The sequence below is a fragment of the Nelumbo lutea genome, chromosome 1 (genome assembly GCF_056320005.1).
Source record: "Nelumbo lutea isolate HS-2025 chromosome 1, American lotus-T2T, whole genome shotgun sequence".
In the NCBI taxonomy this organism is placed as follows: domain Eukaryota; kingdom Viridiplantae; phylum Streptophyta; class Magnoliopsida; order Proteales; family Nelumbonaceae; genus Nelumbo; species Nelumbo lutea.
Window position 1 is genome coordinate 160,058,000 of NC_142684.1, and position 8,488 is coordinate 160,066,487.

General features: G+C 34.5%; 1 protein-coding gene across 15 annotated transcripts in view; it reads right to left on the bottom strand.

Annotated features, from left to right (window-relative positions):
* Nucleotides 1-660, bottom strand: part of LOC148878719 (uncharacterized) — a 44,452-nt gene extending 43,792 nt beyond the window's left edge. For 2 of the 15 annotated variants that reach the window (XM_088959144.1, XM_088959098.1), the window contains exons 1-2: nt 281-631; nt 30-119 (exon numbers count right to left, since the gene is read on the bottom strand). The gene's annotated coding sequence lies outside the window, so the exon portion shown is untranslated. The other 13 variants (XM_088959137.1, XM_088959060.1, XM_088959074.1 and 10 more) reach the window with 12 other exon arrangements.
* Between the last annotated feature and the right edge of the window lie 7,828 nt (nt 661-8,488).

The window sequence follows — 8,488 nt, forward strand, 5'->3', positions numbered from 1 at the left end:
AAAAGCTCAAGTTTCAACGATTTACGAACGACTGCATTCAGTAGCTACTGCTGAAATTTCTTTCGTTGGAGATTTGTCGAAGAAGTTTTCACTAGCTCCAAATTGAACTACTACAACTACTTCACAAGTGGAAAAAATCCTTCGGATTAACAATTTTCACATACCAAGAGTTAAATTTTGATCAGAAAATCTTCTATACTTGGTTCTGCGCTCAATTAATCATAAGCATCGAAACTTGAAAGGCTTATTAGAGAGAGAGAGAAACGCTAGCTTGAATTACCTGAAAGTTGAGGTGAAAGTAGTAGATCTGGAAGACTCAGAATCAGAGAGAGAAAGAGAGCTTCAGAGTTGAAAGCACAGAGACCGACTTACTGACGACTGACGACTGACGACGCTCCCTTGTTCCCACTTTCCAGACTTATTAAGTTACAGTTGAGAGTTGAGAGTTGAGAGTTGGGACTTGGGTGCCAGAGCCACGTCAAAGAAGCCTATCCCGAAAGCGTAAGAATTTTTTTAATGCTTGACGAGGCAAATGAATCGGATTGTCCATACAAAGAATCGGACTGTTAATACGTTGTGACATTGTGATGAACCTCGATGAACGCCTGTGATCACGTTTAGGGTTTTCGAGGTTGATTCCCGGAATCCCGGGCTTATTTTATACGGAGAATAATAAAAAGCTGATTTTTGTAGATAAAATTGAGTAAGTTGTGAAGGGATAATATCCACACATTTGGGCTTTGGGTCATGCGTGCAAGTTGGGTCGTGGCCACGAATTAAAACTATGGCGACGTGCCAAACTTTTGTCCAAAGACTTCATTTTTGGACAGCTTGTTACTCCTCATAGAGCTTGCCTGATACCAACCTGATAATATATTACAGCTGTGAATTGATAACATCTTTCCATGAATGATGACATTAAATATGTGAGATCTTCTCAATGCATATTAAAAATGAGAAATTTCCAATGGAACCAGTGCATGCACAGAAAAATAGATAAAAGACTTGATGTTAAAAAATGAGGTTGCATTTGAATTTTATTATACATTTAGGCTCAGCTAGAAAGAGTACAAATACATATTTGTACACATTTGTAGAGTGCAGACCCTTTGTATTATTTGGTATGTATTTTCAACTGTACATATTTGTATTTGTACTCCTGAGTCTTAAGGCAAATAACTTTAAGGTTCAGTTCAGAAATAGCACAAATACATAGAAAATGATATAAAATACAAGGTTGTGCACTCTATGTATTTGTATTGATACTCCTTCCAAACTGAGCCATAATTACATAAATCATAAAAACCTAAAAATGATGCACGGTAGGTTGGCAAAATAATCAAACAATTTCTTACTTTCCACCTAGGTCTGCATAATCAGTTATAATACAAAGTATAGTACAAAATAATTAGTTGCCTTAACTATCTATTTTCGCTCATTAGTCCAGAGTTCTCTTTATGTTATACATGCACATGTTCAATGTATAAAAAGGAGAAAAATCCTAAAATTGAATAGTTACATCACAAGTAGTTTGATTACTCTAATGTAGAAAATGTAAAATTTACTTGGTAAAAAAGGACCAAACCTCACCCCAATTATAAAAGCCTTCAACCTTGGCTCTTGAAACACCTCCCAAAAACTGCTTATGTTTTCCACATCACGTTCTCCATTTTAAACTCTTTTAGCTCTTCCTATTACCATTGAAAATTTGAATTAAGATTTTGCCCTCAGACGGTCCTTACAGCTTTGCAGCCATGCATTCATTGGAAACATCTCAGTAAGGGCTACGAGGATGGTGTGAAAACAGATTTTGTAGGGCTGAAATTCAAACTCTCAAAAATTCTATTACTTATCAATAAAAATGTGGTATCCTTAAAAAGATTAGATTTTTTTTATTTATAGACTAGAATCTCCCACTCTCAGTTCGGAAGGAGTACAAATGCAAATATGTAGAGTACAAAACCTTATATTTTGTATTATATTACATGTATTTGCACTGTACATATTTGTATTTGTACTCCTTTCAAACTGAGCCTTAGGTAATAACTTACCTCTAAGGGGGTGTTCTTTTTTGGGATTTTGAGAGGGGGAAAGTTGGTCATTGGGATTTTGGTTCCCATTGACCAAGAATCCTTTGTTCTTTTTTCATATTTATGTGAGGATCAGGAAAAGTTTATTTTCTTGTGTATCGCTTAATCGGGTAAGTGATACCCATCTCTTAGGTGAATAAATAATTTTCCCACTTTGGAGGGAAAGTTGCCCATACTTGAATGAGACAAAAATGTCCCTTTTAATAATGAATTTTTATGGCTAAAATGATCATTGCCTTATTTACTTGGGAAATAAAAGAACATAGGTAAATACACTTACCCAAGTAGGTGTTTCCCTGAAAATACTTACCCAGATAATTGCATTTTCTCGGATAAGTAACTTACTGAAAAGTGAACAGGGCCTGAGTGTAAAACTCTAACAAAGGTTTGAGACTTTACCTCATAAACTAAAATTCAAGGTAAGGCTGCAATTTGGGCCAGGTTGGCTCGAACCCAACTTGAAAAAGTTGGATTGGGTTGGATCGGGTTGATGTTCGGGTTAGGGTTAGGGTTGAAATTCATGAACCCGACTTTACATTGTGTTGGGTTAGGGTTGACCCCTTAACCAACCTGACCCAACCCAAACCAAACCCGATTCTATAATACATGTAATATATAAATATATGTTATATATAATATATAATATACATTGATTAATTTGTTTAGATGCATGATATTTGTATAGCCCCCACCACATAGTATCATGTATTTCTTTTAAGATAATCACTTCTCTTAATCCTAATCAGAAAGACTAAAACCTTAATAACATTATTTTATTCTTCATCTCCTCTATGTTGTTTGCTGCCCAAGAAAGATCTATCGCAAGCCATAACTCATAATAACCTATAGTCATTTCTAACACTTGTTTTTCTGAATTTTGTACCAAAAGAACAAAAAAAAAAAAAAAAAACCGTCAACAAACAAATACTAATGAAACATAGGATTAATATATGTAGTGAAAGTTGAGTTAAGATCTAAAATCGAGAAATTCTATGAGGTTTTAAGGGATGGAAAGAAGATTGGGTTGAGCCCGACCCGAGCCCAATCCAACCCGAAATTGACTTCGGATTAGGTTAGGGTTGAATGAATTTAGTTAAGGTTAGAGTTAGCGCTTAAAACTTAAAGTTGGGCTAGGGTTGGCCTCAACCCGACCTAACTGTCGTAGTTCAAGGGTATATCGCATATCCTTAAATTTCATCACAAAAAGGAAAAAAAATAAAGAACAAAGGAGATCAATAGAACCATGATTTGACTTTTTCTCCATTCTTCAAATTGAAATCTTCGGGTCATACTTAAAGTGAACCACATAAGGATTTCCAATAAATTAAAAAAAATTAAAAATTAAAAAAACAAAAAAACGTTGAATGGATCAACGGGTCGGCCATTTGAGCCAGTGGGTCATTGACTGATCTAATGATTTTTGGCCAGAGACCGGATTTGGGGTAAAACAGAACTGGTTACTTGAATGGTTCCCAAGCCAAATGATCCGACCATCCGGGTCAATGGCAGTTCAAAAACCATGGTCAAAATAATACTCACAAATCAAAGTGAAGTAGCTCTCATACCATGTTGCTTCCTGCACATATGTCCCACTAATTTTTGTGGCTGTTATTTCTATATCAATACATGATGCCAAATCAGCTGTAGACGCCAGATGAAGGTCATCTCTCTTCAACACCCCACATTATCATCTTTCTCAATGTCTATTTCGGCTTCTGTTCCTACATTTAGATCAATCTAACGACATATCACCTTTGGAGTGATGCTCATTACTCAGGCCGCTAGTTCCTACCTCAAGTGAATATCAAGATCATTCCTGCCGTCATGCCACTCTCTCAATAGAAAATCTTGGATGAATGCCCTCTCTATTGTAATGGAACCGTAAGAAAAGCAATGGATGTTCTGATTTTGCAAAGGAAAAGAAAAGCATGAAAACCAACTAACATTTTTTAAGGAGAGAAACTTAATGGCCTAATGGATTTGTAATAGATGAATGAGTGTTTTAATGGAAATGTAATGGATAGAATTGATGTGAATGTAACGGATATGGTGCAAAAGGTGGTGAGAAAGGAGAAAAGTATTGGTTACTTACGAAACATTAAAGTCTATTGAATTGAGCATAAGTTCTAATAAGAGTCTAAATATATAATTATGACTTTAATATTTAATATTTTTATTTTTTAAAGGTCACATGTGCATTATATGAGAACGGAGAGGAGTACGTGTGGGAATAGCAACAGGGTGGATTTGGGACAGTGATCATATTCCCCATCCATGGCCCTGATTTTGAAATTAACTTCATTCCCGTTATCGGTTTCCATCGAGGATAAAATTTGTCCTCTATCCCTGGCCCCCAACGGGGATGGATTTCCCGTGGGGTCCTGAATCCTCAAATCCCTGTGAGGATCTCAATCCTCACCCCCGATTCCAACCCCGATTAGAGATTTCTATTAATCCCCGTTTCCACCCTACCAAAACAATCTCCATCTTCAGTCCCATGGGATCAAGGATGGAAGAAAAATTACCATCCTTAAATAATAATATAATTGATTCAATGAATACAACTCAATCAATGCTCAAACCCTCCCAAACTAGCCCTAAGGTGCCATGCACAGAAAACCCCGGGCTGTCCATGTGGAAAGCTACGTGGACCACTTATGAAGAAATAATGATGATAAGGGAAAGATATGGTACTGAAAAAGACTATAACTCATCAATCATATCATAAAATTAATTAAATGGTAACCAGTGAGGTGGGATTTATCGAAATTAAAGGGAGATTTTGATTGTTCCAAGTTCTGGAGTTGTAGATTTTCCCTTGGATAGAAGGTACATATGATATAAATAAAGTGTAAGGGGGCCCTTGAAGGTATTAAGAAGAAGGTAGATATAAGAGAGAAAACTGAGGTGAGTTTCAAATAATAATAACTCTATAAAAAAATCAATGGGGTCTTTCCTTTTATGTCCCCAGTATATTTCAATTGCCATTGTTCAAGTTAAAATGCATGTATTGAAAGTGAATGAAAGCAGAAGAAAAATGCAGGGAAAAAGTGTATGAGATATGAATTCAACTAGTTAAGTATGGAGGCCCATTGGTATAGGTGTAGAATGGATTAGTTGAATTTAATGGCTATATTACAGATAGTGAGACCCATAATAACACGCCATGACAGCACCATACGGCTGATTTCACCAAACATAACGTAGATGCTGTCCATATAGGGCCAAACCATTAAAGGGCACTCAATGACAAATTAATGTCAACAACCCTAGTAGAAGTAGTGGGCTCTTTCTGGAAAGGAGTCTGCAGGTATATATCTACCATGAATCATGGTTGTGTTGTAGGAGAGCCCTTTATTGTGATGGTACATGCATGTATCTTGCCACCACTAACCCATTAACTTGCCAACTAGATCTACAGTACAACACCTTGCCCCAATTAAAGCAATAAAGCGTGTACGAAAAAAACAAATACATAATAATGCATCCATATTTTGGTGTGACTTCCCCCTACCTATACCTGTCCATGGATTTGTTCACACCTTGGAGCATTTAAGACAGCAACGAAGACTCATTAGTACGGAGTGTGCCAACTACCTCACCAGTACTCGTTATAAATGGATACGGATACCTCTCCTAGGGGAAACGTTGGCTGGGATACCTCCCCCTTCTTTTTCCTTTTCTCCATGTATGGCTAAAAAGATGTATAGTTTTTTTTTTTGTTTGGCACATTTTATAAAATTTTTAAGGAAAATTTCTGATTATTCAAACTTTTAAAATGTGATAATCCGGTATATATCATTAAGTATAATCAGTCATTAAGTGACATTTGAAAAAGATATAAATGCTCTTCAAGTGTTATCTAAATTTCTTTATTAACCATCTAAACGTTAATAAGAAATTAGCGGTCCTAAATCCTTGTCTTTTCTATTCAAGAAAATTGAGGTCATGTTTGATTGGACCTTTGGTGACTCTAACTTTCTTGAATAGAAGAGACAAGGATTTGAAACTATTAATTTTTTGTCAATGTTTGGATGATTGATAAAGAAAATTAGATAACACTTGAAGAGCATTTATATCTTTTTCAAATGCCACTTAATGGCTCTACTGGATTGTCATGTTTTGAAGTTCGAATACTGAATTGTCATATTTTAAAGTACGAAGACCAAAGTGACACTAGACCCAAAGTACAAGGTACTAATCGGGATTTACCAAATTTTTATGAGTTTCTACAGTAAAGAACAGTGGTGTAGGTGATGAATCAAACAGCCCGACTTTATTTGGACCCTACCATGGTGGGACTAAAGCATCCAAGTATCCAACCACTTCTTAATTTTACGTACAAAACCTTAAATTCCCTTAACCTTAAATCCTAAACTCTAAAATTACAATTGTTGAATAAATATAATTCATTTTTGGGTAAATTACGAACACACCCCTGTACTATGGGGTTAGTGATAAAGGCCCCCCTAAACTTTAGCCGTTAGACAAAGACCCCCCTCCATTAATATTCCGTCAATTATCTTTAAAAAAATATTTTTATTTAACTATTTTATTTTTTAAATCCTCAAATTACCCTTTTCTTATTTATTTGAATGGTGAGAAAGATATCTTCGACCAAACCACCATAGATACCCATCACCACAATAAATAAAACGTAAAGCAAGAACCATTAGGAACCCGATTCATAAACGTACTGAGAATCAAAAGAGGATAACACATAGGATCCAAGAAGTGACTTTGCACTGATGCCTTTGACAACATAAAAAATAATCATGCGCTCCAAATTCTACAACAAAAAAAGTTAGAAGTCAGTATTCCCTACTACTGATATTGGACTTTTGAGCTTAAACTATCATAAATTAATGTCCAACGATGCTCTTTCCGCCCTTCAATAGTTTTGAAAAACACTAACTAAATTTGAGATGCAAATGACTAGAAATCAACCAAAACACATAATCCACACTCATGATCTAAACTAGTAACACAGAAGCCACATGCATAATCTCAACTGAGAATTATGCTTAAGAAACACACATGCACATTGAGTTTATATCTTGGGTCAATTTGTCCAAAGTTGCAAGAAGAGGAACCTTCTTTGCTGACATTCCATTACAATGAAAATGGTCTGGTTTCCCCTGAAATTCCATTGCAACCTCTTCACTCGAATGACCTTCTTCTTATCGATACAAACCAATAGCACCAGATGCTTCAACCTTTCTTCTCCACTACATCTGATCAAAATGTCGTGAGACATTTCATTGTTGTAGAATTGCTCTTTGGTTGAATACAGTGGGTTGCCTGAGAAATGTTCTATTCGTGATTGAAGATACATCATGGATTCTCTTTTGTTTTCCTATCAACGGTCTTAAAGTTAGATTTTTTTGTTCCTTTTCAGGTGACGATCAAATGTGTTTTAGGTAATTAGGTTTTAAGAAAAAAATGGCAAAAAAAAGAAGATAATACTGTAATGAATTAAATAAACACTGTTAGTTGAAATAAATACTGTAATTATTGAAAAATATTATAATTAAATAACAGTAATTTAATACTTTAGTTAAATAAATACTATTAGCTAAAATAAATACTTTATTTTAATAAATACTGTTATTAAAAAAGTACCTTAATTACTGTTAAATACTGTTAAAAAATATTGCTATTTATTTTATTAAAAAGATACCATAATTAAATAAATACTGTAATTAATTAATAAATACCATAATTAAATAAATACTGTAATTAATGAAAAATAGTGTAATTAAATAACAGTAATTTAAATAAAAAATAACATAATTAAATAAATACTGTAATTAATAAAAGTAGACTGCAATTGAATAATAGTGTTTTAATACCGTAATTAAATTAAATAAATACTATATTTAAAATAATGTTAATGAGTACTGTTAAAAATTAAATAATTACTGTTAGTTGTAATAATTAGTTAATAAAAAATACCGAAATTAAATAATAGTATTACTGCTAAATTTTAGTACTATTTAAATAAATACCAAAATTACTGTGACGAGTCTTATCGTGGGAAGACTCCTACATTGTGAAGAGTCTTGAAGACTCCTACTCTCAAGACTCCTATTATGCTAAGATATCTAAATGATAGAGTTTGAGATGTCGTTTACGTGATCCAATCCTGGTGGATTTTAATGACCTGAAGTCTTATTTCGACTACGTTTGGCCAAAAGGGCCTGATTTTTTTTAATAAAAATGGGCTAAATGGGCCTAGTTAGTGCTGTTTGATACTTACACGGTCCATATTTCCTACTCGATCACTTTTCTTACCCTCTCTCTAGTCTCTACCTGCCATGAATTGCAGCACACATCTCTCAATTCATAATAGAGTGTGTGGCTTTGGCTCTAATTCACGGTGGGTAGAAAGTGGGTAG